Genomic DNA, 17,989 nt, shown 5'->3' with positions numbered 1-17,989 from the left:
ACCAACGTTTTTCCCTCAGTTCTGAAGAATGAAAGTTTCCACGCATGACAAAGTTATTGTTTTCACACCTTATAGGGCTCTCAACCCATAACCTCTTCCGTTGAACCTTTTGGAAAGGAGGATATTGTGTAGTTACTGCTTTAACACGTTTTTCAAATTACACATTTTGGCTTTTTTTTTTTTTTTTTCCTATTCATGTCTATTTCTGTGTTTTACATCATGACTTCTAACTTTAGAGAAATGTAAACCACATCTATCTCGTGTCTTCTCAGATCTCGGAGGAGCAGAAATAAGGGCTCCTCTTGCCTAGTAAGTCATTAATAAAATCCGCAAAGCAGTGATATGACAGCCAGTATTAGCTCTGCAACCAGTTATTTATTCTCCTGAAGCCCTGCAGCCGTTTATGTGCTCTGCTAGTGTTTATGTGCAATAATTGGGGGCAAACTGTCTGTTCTACGTCAAACGCTGCGCGGCTTCATCCAACCCGTGTACTTTTCCGAAGCTCCGTACTTTTATCCGGATCAATATACAACTGCTAGAACTTTGTTGGAATTATTACCTAGCCAAAAAATTTGGGGGAAAAAAGGCTGATTGGCTTCACAGGACTAATGAACAACTGAAAAAATCATTTAAGAGACAAAATCTTAAAGGAAAGCAGCCATGTTTCCCTTGTCGTTCACGGAGGAGTTTCTCACGGCATGCATACTATCGATGGCATTAGAAGCTCAAACTCGTCCCTAAACTGGGCATTTTTACTCTTCCATGGACATACGGCTTTATGTCAGAAAAATTGGTATTAACAGCATGTAAATTATTTTAACTCTGCCGTAATGGTATTTTGAGGAACAGGGGAAGCTGCTATGTAGCGGTGTGTATTGTAAGGCTGAGGAAGGTTACAGAGGAGTACCTGCTGTGTCAGGAGGGGAAAGGCGCTCTCCCCCCAGGACACTTTATACACCATTACCTTAAGAAATGAAAGGTAAAGATGGAGATTACACAGGGATCTCCCTCTTCATTTCCCTGATAAAGTACAAGAGCCACTTTGAAGGAGTTCAAAAGACAGCCAGGCACGCTGAACTACAGCAGGTACCGGCGTTTATTTTTGAAGAGCTGACTTCAGAGTCTGCTTAAATAGATGAGAAATCATACAGATTATTATTAGTTGCATCCATCTCCAGCTCCTTCATCTGCAAAGCCTTCCAAGGCTCAATCCCTTCTCCTATTCAGTCGACATAATGTTGTCATGCAAGTAATGTGGGGCTGAGGCGTCTTTTCCGAGCGTGATTTCACATCATCCCTGTGTCTGCCCTCGAACACCACCAGTTCCCAAGAGGCTTCCACGACACCAGCCCCTGAAACGAAAGCGACGTGGGATTAAGACGGCATGCCAGCGAGGAGGAAAACACTGCCGAGAAATTCGGGGGGTCATTTTCACAGTGGAGGTGGAGGGCTTAAAACCCCGATGGGACCTGCTCTGAGCCCGCCGATGGTGAGGGAGGCGTGCAGGGGATTTAAGAGCAGTTAGGTGGACCTGTTATCAGCTATAGTCAGCAGGGACAGTTCTCATTAGTCCTTCTAAGTCATTTTAAACCTCCCTGAGATTTGCTGGAACACTACACTGGTCATGGTTTCCTTTGAGAGTAAATACACACTGAACTAGTTCCCCGGTGGCTCTGCACACATCTGCTATAGCTCCCATTTCACCCCGCCGTGCGTGGTCTTTCTGCTGATAATAACCGCAACAGCACGATAGAGCCGCAGTTGGAGGACTGGAGACAGTGAAGGAGCATCTGTCTGTCTGTAGAAGGGTAAAGGAGCCCCTTTTCCCTTAGAAATGTTGCAATAAAGATGTTACTATTTTTAAAATGGCACCAGTGGAAAGGCAAAACGGGATTTGTTATATTTCGGATGAATTCTGGTATGTTTGGGAGCTGTTTGCAAGAACAAACATCAGGGATCTCAGAAATGTTAATATTTTCAGTGCTTCTAATTATATACACAGGTTTGGGGGGGGGGGGGGGTACAAAACAACAAAACTTTGGCTCCTAAATGTGGCTGTCTGTAATGAACAGGTAGCTCACAGCACAAAATTATCAAACAAGAAAAGGGACCAAAAGTGATATATTTGATTTAGGTAGCAAAAGGTATCTTTTTGTTTTATCCAAAACAAAGTGGCCGTTAAACCGAGAGTTACTGTACCAACCTCTCATTTAATCTTCCAGGATCATAAAAATTTCAGTTTCTCTATGAGGCTGCTATAACCACACGTAGTACTTGGGGTTTCTGTGTTTATAAAACAGAACCCGCCTCTCGTTTTTGAAATTGCTTTGGTTTCTGAGTCGCCATTCAACCAAACCTATTCAAGTAGCTACTACCTATTTGACAGTAGTCAAACTAGCACATATTCTACAGTAAGTGAAATATGTTTCTTTCAAAAAGGTTACATAAAACATTTTCAAGACAGTTATTCAATTTTTCCTAAATGATAAAATATGAGCAATGATTCATATTACTTCTCTATTCTACTTATTTCAATAAAATTGTTAACAAGGCTTAGAGGTGACCTTCGTATTTTAAACTAAAATTTGATCTCTACACGGTTTTCTACTAAATGAGGTATAAAAGTATTATCTGTTAGGTGATGAAAATAATGAAAGCTATGAGAAGAGGCATGGTTAAAAAGACTGTCTAGAGAGTTTATGAAGGAGAAGAGAAACCTAGTGATACATTTGTGTAAAATAATGAACAATACAGAAAAGGCTAGGCAAGCATTCCCCTTCCTTCTTTATTGCAGATAAAGGAAAAGGGATAGCTTTTGAAATTGAAAATTCTAATTTCATACAGATTTGAAAAGTGAAATTGAAGCATAACCATTCAAAGCTCATGGGAAGAAATACCTCCAGCTTTGCTGCCTGTTGATCACGGAGCAGCACAGTACATCAGCGAGTATCTAAAACCCACTCAAACTTCATGTGGATAATGCACCCATCTAGAAACCATGTCAGGATAAACAAATAGGAGCTAAACGACTTCCTATTTAAAGAATAAACTCACCACTATCTAAAGGACTAGGAAAAGTTCCCTGAGGCCCCGTGTTACCGTAAGAGTCTATTAGAGAGGGTTGAATACAGTGCTGGTGGCTCTTAAAGAGAGGCTTGACTAGGTCTGACACTTTCTCTGTGGAGTCCTGAATATATTTTCTTTAAATAAACATTTTTCTTTCCCCAGGAACATCAGGACTAGTGTGTCGTTGTCCCTGTTTTAGCTGGAGTTCTCCCCAGAGAGCCTCAAGAAACAGATTCTGAGTTTTCTCCCACTATCTGCGCTCACTATTTGCTTACAAAAAGAAACAGCGGAGCCCTGAGATGCTGCATGGTCTTTCTGCGGCACAGCCGTGACAGCGCCCAACCCTGACGCAGCTGCGGAAGAATCAGCCTTGCAGAGAGCAGAAAGCCGGCGTCCCTGACAGTGCAGCGGCTCCGCAGCCCCTTCCAGTGCAGGCAAGACTGGCACGGCAGCTCTGCGCTCTGATGAGCAGCGCCTGCGCGAGAGGAGGGAGTTGTTATCTTCGTGGCAGTAAATGGGAGTCCGAGACGGAGCCAGCACAGGGCTGCGCGCGGGGCCTGACAGCCCATCCCCAGAAGGCATGTGAATTCTGTCCTTCCTACCGGCTGCAGCTGCCGAAGTGTTGTTATTTTCCAGTGTTCGTGCTGTGCTGCTCTCTCTGACAGGACGTATTGCTTTATTTCATTACGGTTTTGTTAAGTGGCATGTAACATTTTTCCGAACTCAATCAAGATAACTGCCTCCTTTCTTCAATGAACATGTTAATGATTTTGATCCATGTTGGGTTTTTTCCTGTTGTTCCCAAAGCAGTGTGTTTGCTCAGATCCTTTCACAGCTTGTGAAGTACAGAAATGTGTTTAACTGAAGGGTAAATACATTCGTTAGCAAGGAGCTGCCCCTTATGAAGGCATCGCCTTATGAAATTCGTGTTCTTTGTGCCGAGCCTGTTAAGTATGACAAGCTTGGCTTGGTCTATGTGGTTCGTGAAGGAAAAGCTACTCAAAGACTTGGCATTTTAGGTTGCAGCTCTAATCTGACATTTTACCATAACAGTAGTGAAACCTACTCGACAGCAGTAATTAGGTATGTGATGTGAGGTGGGTAAACACTGCTTCTCACTCCCCATTTTAATGATGAACAAAATGAAGCACAAAGAGATGAAAAAGAATACCTGACGGCTGATATCTCACAAGCCCACTGAAGTCACTCACTGGTTGACACAGATCGCTGATTTTAACTCCATCGCAGTCAGTTTTGGGGGAAAAAAAAAAGCAGTCCCAGGTTAACAAACAGGGAATGACCATACAATAATGAAATTTGTAAAGACTTTCCCCACCTGTATCCTACAGCTTTCTGCATCCCCGAGAGTTCAGAACAGTCATGTGTGACGTTTGGGATGCCCTCAAATATTCTCAACCCAAGACCAGTGAACTGGATCCAGATAAACATCTATTCCTATCTTGCTGAAACTGCATCTTTTGGCACTGCTGCCCATAGCCACAGCTGTCACCAAAACAGCAGGACTCCAGGCTGGCCCCGCACCGTAACTTAATTCTTTCTCAGAAACGCAGAGCCAGCAAGGAAGGGGAATCTTCGAGTCATATTTTCTGGGTGAGACTATCTAAAGTCTTTGTCTACAATGCAGACGAAAGACCCACATGTCGTGCACACGGCTGTAAATTAGGCGGCGTGGGTCGGGATTTGGTAGCTGTGTAGCTGCAGCAGCGCGCTCCTCTGACGGAGCTGGGTGCGATTCCTCAGGAAGGCTGAGCCTCACTGTGTCGCAGCAGTGCTGGCCCTCACCCCTGCTAGAGTAAAGCTTTCTCAGAAAGGCTGGCAGAAGTTCTGGCCGCACTTTTCACTGCAGCGTGGACATACAGTAAAAGGCAGCACAGTGCCAGGAGTGAAAGCAAGAGCCAACAGCTTCTCTCCTGGCGCGGCACAGCTGGTTGCCTGCAATAAAGGGTAAAGCTTGACTGGGCGGAAGACAGCAGAGCCTTCTTGGAGCTGAGCTGGAATTGCAAAATGAGCTCCCTCAGGTCCTGGAAGCCATGATAAACTCCACTAATTTCTGGTCCCAAAGCATTGAGGTTGTTTTTTTTTAATCTTGCCTCCTGCAAGATAATTAAATACATATTTTTTTAAGAGATAGCCACCAGAACAAGACACTCCTTGCACTCACATCTTCCCCTAGAGATACAATGGAGAATGAACAACCGGAGAAATGTCAATCGCTTAGTGCTATATTGGAAAGAGCTCAGATACCGGTACAGCTAGTCTGGGATATATAGAGCACATGTGAACCCCTCCAGAGTCTTGCTCATTCTCCTGCTCTGCGGTGTGTATGAAAACAACGAGGCTCCGGTTTGCTCTCTGATGTCACGTTTGAGGTACGTCTGGGATGCTGACAGCGTGCCCCACTGCTGCGCCTTCAGCAGCGTGCCCAGGACAGAAATCCTGCAGCTTCCCCTTCAGTGGTAGCTGATGGCTTACGCCGCACCGGTGCTCTGTGGCAAGTACTGGAGTGCCACCCCAGCAAGGAGGCAGTTTTCCTGAAGACAAAAAGCAGCTCCAACTGTCAAACACAAAAGCTGCAATCCTGGCCTCTGTGATGTTAATCTGATTTCAGAGCAACTGAGTGGAGAATCAAGTACCCCGACGGTTGGTGTTTTTACAGTGACATTCAGAACAACTCCATCTCCTGGTGTTTTGAACAGGATAATACCATTACTGAGCAAAATACTGCTAATCTCGCCTCCACTCTTTGCACTGAAGGGGAGAACATCAAAGCTTTAACATCTGCACCTCCTACCTGGTGTCTGTCTACTGTCTCTCTCCTCTCCCCTCCCTGTTCCCCAGTCCATTTTGAGCTGAAACCCTTGCCTTATCACATTCAGCAGTTGTCTGTTGATTACAAGAATTAAAAGAACTTTGAGCTGTGGCTCGGCTTGCACGACAGAGCATTTCTAAATGGCTGCAAGTCTCTGGCAAGGAGAACTCAGTGCCAGGGTCTCTTTTCATGTAATACCTCGAAGCGACTTGTCATATTCGTTACTCTGGAGGGTCCCTGAACAGACCCTGAGCAGCACGGTTCTCATGGAGAGACACAGTCACAAGCTGCCTCCAGCCTCCAGAGCTCCAGTGCCTCACAGAGGTTTTGTGGACTGTAAAGTAGGATGATATCCAGGAATGAAGTCACATCCCCATGCTTCCTTCTAACGAGTGCTAACTTGTTTATACGATCCCCTCCGATAATATACCACTGGAAAGTCCCAGCCAAAATCATTTCTTTGTCGCACTCTTGCGGCTGCACCTGTTTGTTAATGCAAAAGGCATCTATCTCATATTTATTAGCACAACCACACAGGAGCAGAAGGAATGAGCTCTGTATAGCATTGTGCTAACCATGAAACTCAAGAAGTCCTGGCTGTTATAAAAGGGCTACAAACATCCAAGAGACAGTTTATTAATACAGCAAGTTGAGCTAACCTAATGCCTACAGTACAATAGAGATAAGATTTCTTAAATCAAAATAGACTGATAAAAGAGTGCATATCCTTGCAACTCTGGATTGAAAACATCAAATCTGCACTGAGTTACCACCACTGCAACAACAAGGATATGTTAAATTCCATTTAGGAACTATTTTTTAACTTGCTTTTATAAATCACCAGTCATCTGAATGCATAACTGAAGAATTTTTGCCATAGGACTGGCATTCTGGTTTTTGAGTGGGCACAGTGAAAGGTGTGCATGTGAGGAAGGAGATTATTCATTTATTTCTCCCAAGATGGTGCAGGGTACCAGAAACATCAGAATACATGGGGGCATGACCAGACCTGATGAGAAGACGGTAACAAAGGGGAAATATATGCTGAGAAACAGAAAGCTGCTTCTCAGAGTAGGATCCATTCATGGAATGGCCCTGTAAGGAACCAAGGGGAACCCATGACTTGAAACAGAGCTTGAAGAGACAAAACAGTAACGAGTACACGGGAGGGAACAAGGAGATTCTGCCCCAGCTCTTCCATTTGACAGGACTCCCGTGCGGCCGGTGCCATGCCCGTTAGTGCTCGTTAATGAGAAGTCTCAGCCAGAGCTCAGACTTGTGATTTGTCTTTAATAGAGGAGAAGTAGGTTAAAAATTCCTGGGGGGGACACGCACAAGAGCCTCTCAGGAAAAAGAGAAGAAGGGGCTGCTAACACTCACATAACAACTGACATCTTTTGGGGTGTCCTGTGGTGAAGGGCAACATTAAGATACAGTTCCCTAGAAAGCCAATTACCCTCATGCCCCATGGCTCCAAAATTCATGAAGTGCCAATGGGGTAGAAAGCCCCATTTAACTTTTAAACCACTTGATGAATTTCAACAAAATTTGACAGAGGGGTCAAGGTCTCCACAATGTTGTATTTGAAAAGTTTTGTGCAAGAACACAGCAGGTAGAGAGTGCCACTTCTGTGAACTGACACGTTATTAGACACCAGAGAGACAGGCAGCAGGCATAAGGACATTAGGAAACCCGGCTTTCCTCATTCTGTGGCTCACTGAACTACTTACAAATATATTTGTCATGAGCTGCAACTCACAATTCCACAAGGAGCAGCTCAAACACTTCCCAGGATAGACTCCAAGCTCTGGGGAATGTGAGCCACTTTGAAACCCTTGAATAAAAGGGTCACAGGTGGGGGAAAAACAAGTATTTTGCTAAAAAAAGAGAAATAAATGTCTCTGCTAATAATTGATGCAACATGGACCACAGATTTGTGAAGACATGACCCGATCATAAAAGCCATGACAGCAGGTTGCTTTCTAGCTTCTTAACCTGGCTGTGATAGATGTTCTGCCTCAGGAGGTCACCCCCACGCTGCTCCTAAATTTAATTTTTTTCTTGCTGATTCCTGGGGTATGCACACAATGTTGTAAATTTTCTTTGCAGCCAGGGTACCCCGTCCTTCTCGTCATGGGTGCTGCAGCCCAGAGCTTGTCATCTTCCAAAGTGGTTTCAGCAGAGGAAGCTCCTTCTTCCAATTGCACATCTTAGCAATCATCAGGGAGGGAAGCACAAGACAACAATAAGAATTGGCTAAAAATTGCTTTTTTTTTTTTAATTAGCTTCCTTGGAACAGCAAACAACTGTGTTGGTATTTCTTTAGAATCATTCTTGTCCAAACAATTCAGAAATGCTTATGAGCAGTGGAGCAAAGCCTGCGGTCATCCTTCAGTCAATACTCATACCCCACGTTGAAAGCAGTAGATGCTGCTGAAAAATTCCAGGCACTGTCACCATTAAAAACCCTCCCAGACCTGGATTCACAAATCATTACTTTTTTGAGAGTCTGGAATAAATATTTACCCCTGAGAATTCAAAAGTTGCTTTTCTCTGAGTATTTAACAGCACTTTCCAAGTAAGGTCTGCCTCCTTAATACACGACTGATGGAAACATAATTATTGTAAGATGTGTTCACTTAAAATGCTTTTTATTGCAGTAGCGCTATTCAGCTGGCGCATACAACGTGCTTTACAAGCCTCTGGGTGCTGCACTTGTCCTGTTTCACAGAAGAGGAAAGCAAGGCTCAGCACTTCAAGATCAGCTCATCTAGGAAAAAAGCTGGAAGAGAGAACTAGCTGAAAATAATTTTACTTTCCATTCACAATACAAGGAAATACAATATAAGTGCTGTTCTTTGACTCAAAGTGGAAGAAGTAGCAATTACAAGTCCCCTGAACAGGGGACACCAGGGACAGTGAGAAGTCAGCACTGCCCCAGTGTTGCTGGTCTGCTGGCAGAGCTCTTTGCTCAGGCACCTCGGTGGGGCTGGGGGCTGCAACCTCTTCCACCAGTGCCACTGGGTCCAAGAGTGGGGGGCAACCACAGCCTGAAGTTTCCCTGGGCCTGTTTGTAAATGAAAGGGGGTAAGGAAGTGACTGCTGCGCTCACAGCGGGGATGGGGAGTGCAGAAAGGAGGCTGGAGCCGGGGGGGGTCGGTCTCTTCTCCCCAGTAACAAGCGATAGGATGAGAGGAAACGGCCTCAAGCTGCGCCAGGGGAGGTTTAGGTTGGATATTAGGAAAAACTTCTTCCCCGAAAGGGCTGTCAGGCCCTGGCACAGGCTGCCCAGGGCAGGGGTTGAGTCCCCATCCCTGGAGGTATTTAAAAGCCGGGGAGATGTGGTGCTTGGGGACATGGTTTAGTGGTGGCCTTGGCAGTGCTGGCTTAATGGTTGGACTTGATGATCTTAAGGGTCTTTTCCAACCTAAACAACTCTATGACTCTATGAAAGCTGCCAGGCAGCACAAGAAATAGTCCTGAGGTGGACTCAGAGAAGGACACGTTTGCAAGGCACCAAGTTCCTTGGGAAAGGCAAGTTTGGCCACGATGACTGTGGCCTCCTGTCACTTGTGTCCCTATGTCCTAGAGAACAGGGCCACATGCACGGTCATGCTGTGGACATACCCAGAGCTGCACACACGACGTGACACCCACAAGGTGCAAAACTCCACATGACTGATGCAACTTGTAGGGAAACTTTTGCCTCATGGTTGTTTTCACCTGTGAGGGCTTGAATAGTGCTGCAAAGTGCTGCTGCTTTCACCCGCGTAGAAACAGCCGTTGATGAGTCAGAACATGGAAATAGCTCTGCTGACAGCGAAACAAAGACCCTGGTCTCCTGCCATAGCGTAGAGGCAGTCACTGTGTTTGGAAAAGAGCGGTTCCCAATTATGCATTCCGGTATACAGAGTGATTGCTCAGACAACCTAACATTTCTGCAGAACCTTTTTACCTCCTTCAGCCCTTTTGTTTACCTGCAAAACTAGTGGCTGTTGAACACAGAAAGTCCGGAGGAGAACAGCAAGAACAAACAGAGGTACAGCAAATGAGCCTTGTCAGGAAGGACAGGAAAAAATGACTTGGTTTAGTCTGGAGGGGGTGGAAGAGATGCATGATAATACCCTTTAAATATGTAAAGGTGTGGTACAGAAGGTATTAAACTACTATCTGTGTCTGCCAGGAGACAAGAAGTAATAGATTGCAGTAAGGGAGATTTATTGGTTAGACATTAGGAAGGGCTCAGAATAGACTGTGCAGGGAGTGGATGAAATCTCCATCCCAGGAGCCTTGGAAGAGGTGAGACACCCTGCGATCAGGAATGGTTTAGCCAGAGGAGTTCCAACTCCCTTCCTTTTATTTCCTATGATCTTTTCTTATACTATTCTTATAGTATGTACATGATTAAAATACCCCAGAACATCTCCCTGCTGTCTGGGAAATCTATGAGAAGTACTTTAATAGCTGCATTTCAGAGAGAGGAGTTCTTGCTGGGCCGTTCTAGCTGCTTGGGTTGCAGTGAGCTTAGCTCATGTCCTTTTAACGACATAATTACAAAGACCAAGATTCCAAACAAACTGTGGGGTATTAACGACCCAACTCTCACTGATTTTGCATGAAGCCAATTGGAATTTCACACAACGAAGGACTGCAGTGCCAGCCAGACCTTACAAAGACCAAGGAACCCTATGCTTTATAAGACATCTTTGCTACCGTAGCAATCTCGTGTTATTGCACTCCTTGAAGCAAAGGACATTTTCAATCAGTTCTCGCCATGCTAGTTTTGCTATCTTAGCTTTGCTTAATTGGGTACTGCAGGGTTGTCTCGGAGAGTTGAGATCTGCACTTTGAAACCACTAGATTCTTTTATCTAACCTAGGAAAGAGAAATGGGATTTCACATAGCGAAGTTGTCAGTAACAAAACTGGACCAAAAATGCCGAACCACTGCATAAATGCATTAGCCGGGGTCCACTTACACAGCCATCTGCTGAGTTCAACCTTGGAGATTAGCTCCCAGCAACTGAAGCCCTAAATTATTGTTTTAATAATCATGTCTGAATTCCTGTCTGAAGTCAACTGCCACTGCAGGAATCAAGTCAAATTTTACTCTGGCCTCGTTGCCCGGGTTTGCTATCGCTGTATGTACATTCACCGAGCCTTCAGGTTTGACTGCTCCCTCCCCAGTTTTCACATGCAGATCTCTTGCTGATTCCTGTTTTGAAGGTTTTTGTTTCTGGTGCTCAAATCTTGGCTGACAGGAATGCAACCGTGCTGTGTGCTGATTGCAGCTGGCAGGTGGATTAGAGCACATTCAGATGGCTGTGAAATGCCTCTGTGAGACAGAAATAGCAGAACAACGGATTATTTCACCATGAAGAGCACAGAAACTGATGCAGACAGTCACATCGAGGAGACAAGCTGAGGAGCATGCAGACATAAAGCACTTTCTGCTTCCACGAGCCCCAAGAGATCTTCCCAGCTCAAAGTTTTGGGGATCTGCTGCCAGTTCCCTTCCTCCTCACCTAAGCTGGTTGATTTCTCTGAGGTGCAGGATGTTCTCAAATTCTTCCAAAATATGTGGGAGCGACAGTTGCCAAGTAACAAAAACTCGTCACTCTTTTCCTGAAATGCACAATTCCTCGTTCTTCTCTTTTGTAGAACGGACAGATGAAGCTGTGATTTAGGACACCAGTCCAGGATCAGGATCATTTGGACTCCAGTCTTGCCCCTGGATAAATCTATCGGATACAAAGTTCAAGGTGAGGTAGGGATATGACTGCCCTTGTGGCTCTCAACTTCAGAAACAAAACTGGGGATGCATTTCATGATTCACTGAACTGACTCAGTGACCAGTGTAATGAGATTTCATTAAGAATGCAGCGATGCTGCAGCCAGGGAGAGGCAGCCTGACATTTTATCAAGAGGTGTCCTTCCCCCACACATACTTAAAAGCCCTCATGTGGCTGATCTCAAGCAAGGTTGGAACAAAGCTGATAGATCCCACTCCTTTACAGGAATTATGAGCAAAATTCAACCCATTGTGGTATTTGTGGAACTAGAGGAGGTCCACAGAAGAGCAAATAAGATGATCAGGGATGAAGAAGCTGCCTTAGGAGATGTGACTTGAGCTAGGAGAGGAGAAAGCTGGAGAAGGAGGACAGCATCAAGATTTACCAAAATAAGAAGGCACTGGGTAAGCACTGCTTCAGCTGCTGTTCAGCAGTCCCGCAGTACTGGAACCAGAGGGCATTTCCTGAAACTTGTAGGGGATTGGTTTTAACAGTTGAAAGAAAGTACTTTTTTATACTGTGGGGAATGAACTTCTGGAACTGGCTGCCACAGGAGGCTGTGGAAGCAGACAGAATTGTCAGAGTCAGGGAGGGATTAGACAAAATCACAAACAAAAAGTGTAGAAATGGGTACTAAATGGTCTAGACATCTCTAATACAACAGTTGTGGCTCCTGCTATGGGTATAAGGGGAACGGACCACTAAAGTGGCCAAGTTAGCATGCTTTCCCTAAACAGCATCTTTTATTGCCTCAATCTAAGACAGGATACTGGACGTGGTGGATCCAGATTTGCTGTTATTTGTTACTTGTCTCTAGTTTGATAGAGGCTCTGTTCTTCCTACACCATGGCAGAGTTCATTCCCCTTTTGATGTTACTCATCCTGGTCCCAATAGAGCCAACAATCTATCCCACGTTCCACCAACAACTGTTAACCTCCAAATTTCATCCAGGGGCTCATCCTCTCCTGAATATCTTGAAATCTTGTTCTGTGAACTATTTTCCTTCTTCCTTCCACGCAGCAGCAAGGAGAACCACCTTGAGGCTGAGCTGCGTGCGGATCCTGAAGACAAACGGTATCTGAAAGTTTGTGACACATTAGCAGAGTGACACGGTGACAACTCCATGCTTGTGCACTTCAATAAGCTAGTTATAAACGAAAGGGTTTCTCCTCTAATGTTCACAGTCTTTGCTACCACACTGGAGAGGACTGAACTAATGAAGATCTCCTCCTGTGAGCTCCATGAGGCCTCTGCACTATTCCTTCTGTACTCATTACACTGAGCAGAACATAGACCAGAAAAAGTATTCTTTGCTGGCTATAAATCATGAGTGACACTAAGGTATTGCTATTAGTAACAGAAAAATGCTTTCCTCCCACAGCCTCATTCAGCCCCATATACATACAACACTTTGGCAAAGAGTGCTGGGTTGTCTGGATAGAAAATTAAATAGAGATTGTGTTGTCTGAAGATAAATTGGTACCTCCCCTGGTGTGTGTGAGTGACTTTGTCTTTTTCTGATTTGTCTTTTGACTTACAGAACACTGAGACTAGAGATAACGATGAGCTTTAAAAACCTAGCCTTCTTCCCCTCCCAGGCCCTCCCGAACAAATCCCTTCTCTGAAATGAGCTCAAAGAGAAGATAAATGTTCTGGCAGTAATACGCAATATTGTTTTTGGCACTTGAAGAATCTCAAGCTAGATAAGGGAAAACTGAAAGGAAGACAAAGCTCTGTTTTTTCAAATGCAAGGGACCAAATTCTGCTCACCCACATAAACCCAGAATCTTTTCTTTTTTCTGGATTATTGTGGTAATTCCTGATTTTCACCAGATTAGCCGATCCTACAGCCTTATTTAAATCCAGCACATTCAGAGGCCCTGCTGAAATCGCAGAATAACAGAGCCGAAAGACAAAGGCATGCAAAGAAAGTGCCAACTCCACAGCTCCTGCCCAAACAAAGGCTAATTTGGTTTCAGACCGTGTTAGCTGTACAATGATAAGATTAACAGCTGATATCAGGGGAGAGGCTGAGCTGTCTGTGACCTCCTTCAGCAGAATGGCACTCCAGCCCCTCTCCTATTAGCATATGTTAGAGGAACTGCTTCTTTCCCGGTCTAGTATGTATTTCCCTACAGAGCCTTTGTGAAAAGCTCAGAGCAATGTTTCTGCCGATACATTTGTGGGCATATTGAATAAAACATGTGCCATTTGACGTTGGTGGCTTGGGCTGCCACGGGTAATGGGAGAGGGCGCATGTTACTGCAGGGCAGAGAGCCACGAGGGGCTGGATCTGGCCTTTGTAGGAGCAGGATGAAGCACAGGCATATGCGGGAGGGTGTCACGTCTTTGATTCTACCAGAGCCCTGACCGAAGGACCCAGCTCACCCTGCATTGATCTAAATGCTGGCTGTATATATTGCCTTAAGACAAGGAAAAGTAAAACAACCCAAACCTTTGCTCTCTTTATGCACATTAGCTTGTTACAGACATACATGCTTTAGAACTCAAATGGGAAGGGATTTTCAGAGCAAACTGTGTTTTAGAGGCGAAATTGCTAGTGCTCCAAGAGCCTCCTGCGCCCAAAGCACAGCCTTTGCTCTGCAAATTTCAATGTGCTTTGCCAAGCCTGGAAGTTTGATAAGAGACTCTGGGACTCCTGAGAGCTCTTAGAGCAGCCTGTAATAGGGAACAACAGTTATTGATGCTGCTGGTTTTAAATGGTGATGTTGCCGCATCTCAGCTGTTCTTGTATTTGTCTGGCATGTGAGTAATGGTTGCATGGCATAGCTAGAGGCATCCCCACCTGTGGTGTCTATTCAAAGTTAATCATCTGCTAGGGGTCACTTGGCAATTAAGAACTGTTCAGTGGTACTTTTTATAATACAAGATTTGTATGATGTGACCAGAAGGAGTGTCCTAGCATGAGAAAGAGGGTGTTTCTCAGGGAATTCAGAACCTCTCTCCTAAAAGCTGTGAAATATCCTCGGGTCAGTTCAGTGAAGCAGCGTTTTGAGAAGGATGTCAGCAAGAGTCAGGAGGAGCCCTAGAGGAAATTCATTTGGTCACCAGGAACAACACTGTCTTCCAGACAAGCTTTGATGAAACACTTGTTCATTTTAATTTTTGTCACCGTGTTTCCAACTCTGTAATGAAATACCTTATCCCTATCAGCTGTTGTGCCATTGACATGACTCATTCCGTCCCATGTCAGCAACACCAGGGCCAGCTCTGCGGAGAGGAGCCTGGCTTGGCGGGCATCCACTGATGCACCTTTGGCAAGGAGCAGACAGTGGGAAGATGCCTTTGACTCCAAGAATATCTGTAACTGCTAGAGGATCTGCCCTTGACACCAACAGAGCAGGGCTGTACCCTGTCCTGAGCTCTAAATAGTTCAAAAACTTAAAATGCCTCTGGTCTTTGGTTTCATGGAACTGATCATGGCAGTAAGGCCATCTTCAGCAGAGTGTTAATATTTGGGGAATGTTAAACTCCAACAGATTTCTGTTTTATGGAAACAAATTCATTCCTGTCTTCTGTGCAGTCATGGCAGCCTATAACATACTATTTATTTGCCCAAATCAACCTCTGGTAAGAAGCTCTGCTTCCTTGCTCTCCACCTTCTCTTGTTCTGTTTGGCAGCGGACACTGAGGCCACTTTCCCTCAATAGAGGCGTCGTGGTTTTCCACAGGGACATGTATACACAACCGAGAGCTGATTTCCCTGCTTGCAGTGGATGTGGAAGGTTGTAACTTTTTCCAATGGCAAGGAAAAAGCAGCAAGCTTGCAGGCAGAAATCATCAGTAAAGCTGCATAAGTGTATTAAATAAAGCAAACGGAACTTTGCTGTTACACTTCAAGTAAATAGTTTCTCCTCAGTTTGCTCCAGCATAAAAATCCCTCTGCCCTATAAATGCCATTGCCAGTATTTATTTGTGAAGAGCTGAGATCTATTTATTTATTTATCCATATTTACTTTAAAAGTTTGGGCTCAAAATTAAACAGTCATTCATAATAATATCTGCCTTGCTTCACAGTCAGATACCATGTGTGGTGTCACAGGACAAAACCTTTGGCAGGGCCCCTAGAAGAGCAATTTAGCTCCTCATCCATCTCAGCTGGCAGCGTGATTGGCTTCCAAGCTTGCATTGCTGAGTGTGTTATTTTACTCTGACATGTATTATTGAGCGTTAAATCACTTTCTGAAGTGTTTATTGGTAATCATTGAATTCTTTCCACTCATTTAAGCTGCTTTTGAAACATAAACATTTCCCTGTATCTTGGAGTTTGATGGAAACACGGGGAGAGTTCCTTGGGAGGATGGATTGTAGAAATGACCAGCTCATTAGACAGGGACAGAATTTACCAGTGCTGTGGAGGAGAATATCCTCCTCCTTCCGTCAGGATGAAACAGCAAACTCCCACCGTCACGCCATGGCACGTCACATGGGGAAGGTTTACTTGTGTCTTGGTTCTCCCATCATGTCTTGGCCTGTCAGGAAGCAGATGACTCTTTTGCTGGAACACCAGTGACCTCCTGACAGGACCTTCATAGAGTCTGAAGCTCCCTGAAAAGAAAAATGGGCTGTGATCTGCAGAATCAGGTGCTGGGGAGGTTATTAGGCATCAGCATGGCCATGTCTCCAAGTGTGGAGCATGGTCTGCAGCCCCTGCCTGGCAGTGATGTCTCTCGGGAAGGAACCAGAGATCACTTTCTTGTACCTGTTTAGGAACATGAAGCGGGTCATCAGAGAAAGAAATAAACAGAGAGATTAAAATCTAGTGTGGCAGTCAGAAGCTGAGTTGGAGAACAAGGGCCAGAGGCAGGTCAAGCTGGGGAGGAGGCAGGAAAGCCGTATTTTCAAATAAGTCCTTTGACAATTCATCTCTTGAGGACTCCAGATGTGACAGCCCAGCAGCCTGATCCAGGCTGGCATACTCAGCACTGCAAGTCCTCTTACCTCTTGTCCTTGCTCCAGTGAAGACCTACAAATCAAAGTTTTTCTTTTCTTTTTGTCTTTAACGAGGAGGTCTGTGGAGTCTCCTTCCTGCATCTGGGAGTTACTTTCCAATCTGATGAACACTGACTTTTAGAGACAGCACCAATGACGAGCAGCTGAGATCACAGTAGCAATCAAGCCTCCTTTGATGGCAGAGCTAAAAATATGCTCCCCAGCTGACACAGCCTTAGGGAGGAGAACATATAGTTTGGTATGAAAGAATACATCTTCATTTGTCTCCATGTCGTCTTCTGCCAGAGGACACCACATCTGTGATAACCATGCAAGCAGGTTACATCTGTCTTCTGAACTGAAGCACCCATGTACAGACCCATAGTACCTCCAACCAGAGAAAGAGGAAAGCTTTGAAACCCTTTGTGTACCTTGGAGAATGGTGTCATTTGCAGTTTTGCCTCTCTGGTTGTGCTGGCACCCGTCAAATTATTGCATGGCAGGAGCCACATCTTAGGGTCTGGAGGAAATCACCTTTGCCAAACCCCTAGGTTCAGTTCCAGTCCTCTTGATCAGCTGCCCCAGCTCTTTCCTTTCCTATCATCTGCTTCTCTGCCTGCTCTCCTCCTTGCTAAATCCAGGGCACTGGCTCACAAGCTTCCTGGCTAATGAGATGTCCCCAAAGCCTTGCTTTGTCACTTGTAAAGGAAACTGTGGTAAGCAGTGTCACTGCCACCTCCTGGGCTTTCCGAGGATGAGAGCTCATCCCATGGGTTGCAAATGCAGATTCATGCAAACGCTTTGCAAGAGATCATGGATTGCCCAGCTTCAACCCGCACCGGCCCGCTCCCTTCCCAGGCCTGCGGAGTGATGGCGCTAGCCAGCCCGTGTTTGCAGAAGAAAGTAGGTCTCCTTCCCCTTAGAGGCATTAGCTAAAGATGGATCATTAAGGCTTTTGGGTAGGAGACGTATGGATGAACAAGCATACACAATGAAGGTTCTGCATTTGTAATGTGTAGTATGTCGGGGGTAAAAGGTTGAGCAACCCACTTTGGCAAACGGAAATAGCAAAAAGGGCGTATTTTGCTGGCTAAATGAAAGCCTCCTCTGTGTGTGTTTTTTCGTGCTTCTGCATGTATAACTTGAACTCAGAGAAAGGAAAAATTCATTTGTTTGGTCAGACAGAAATACACCAGATTTATTGTTTTGAGAGATACAGGGGAGTATTTCTATGTGGCTGCGGTAGCTATAATGTTTTGGCAACACAATGTCCCACCAAAAAAAGGCATTCACTCAAGAATGTCTCTGGGCTCAGTCAGCCTCAGTCCTAGAGGTGGATGTCCCATCC

This window comes from Platalea leucorodia (genome assembly GCF_965183815.1).
Source record: "Platalea leucorodia genome assembly, chromosome: 11".
NCBI lineage: Eukaryota > Metazoa > Chordata > Aves > Pelecaniformes > Threskiornithidae > Platalea > Platalea leucorodia.
This window is presented reverse-complemented; position numbering follows the sequence as displayed.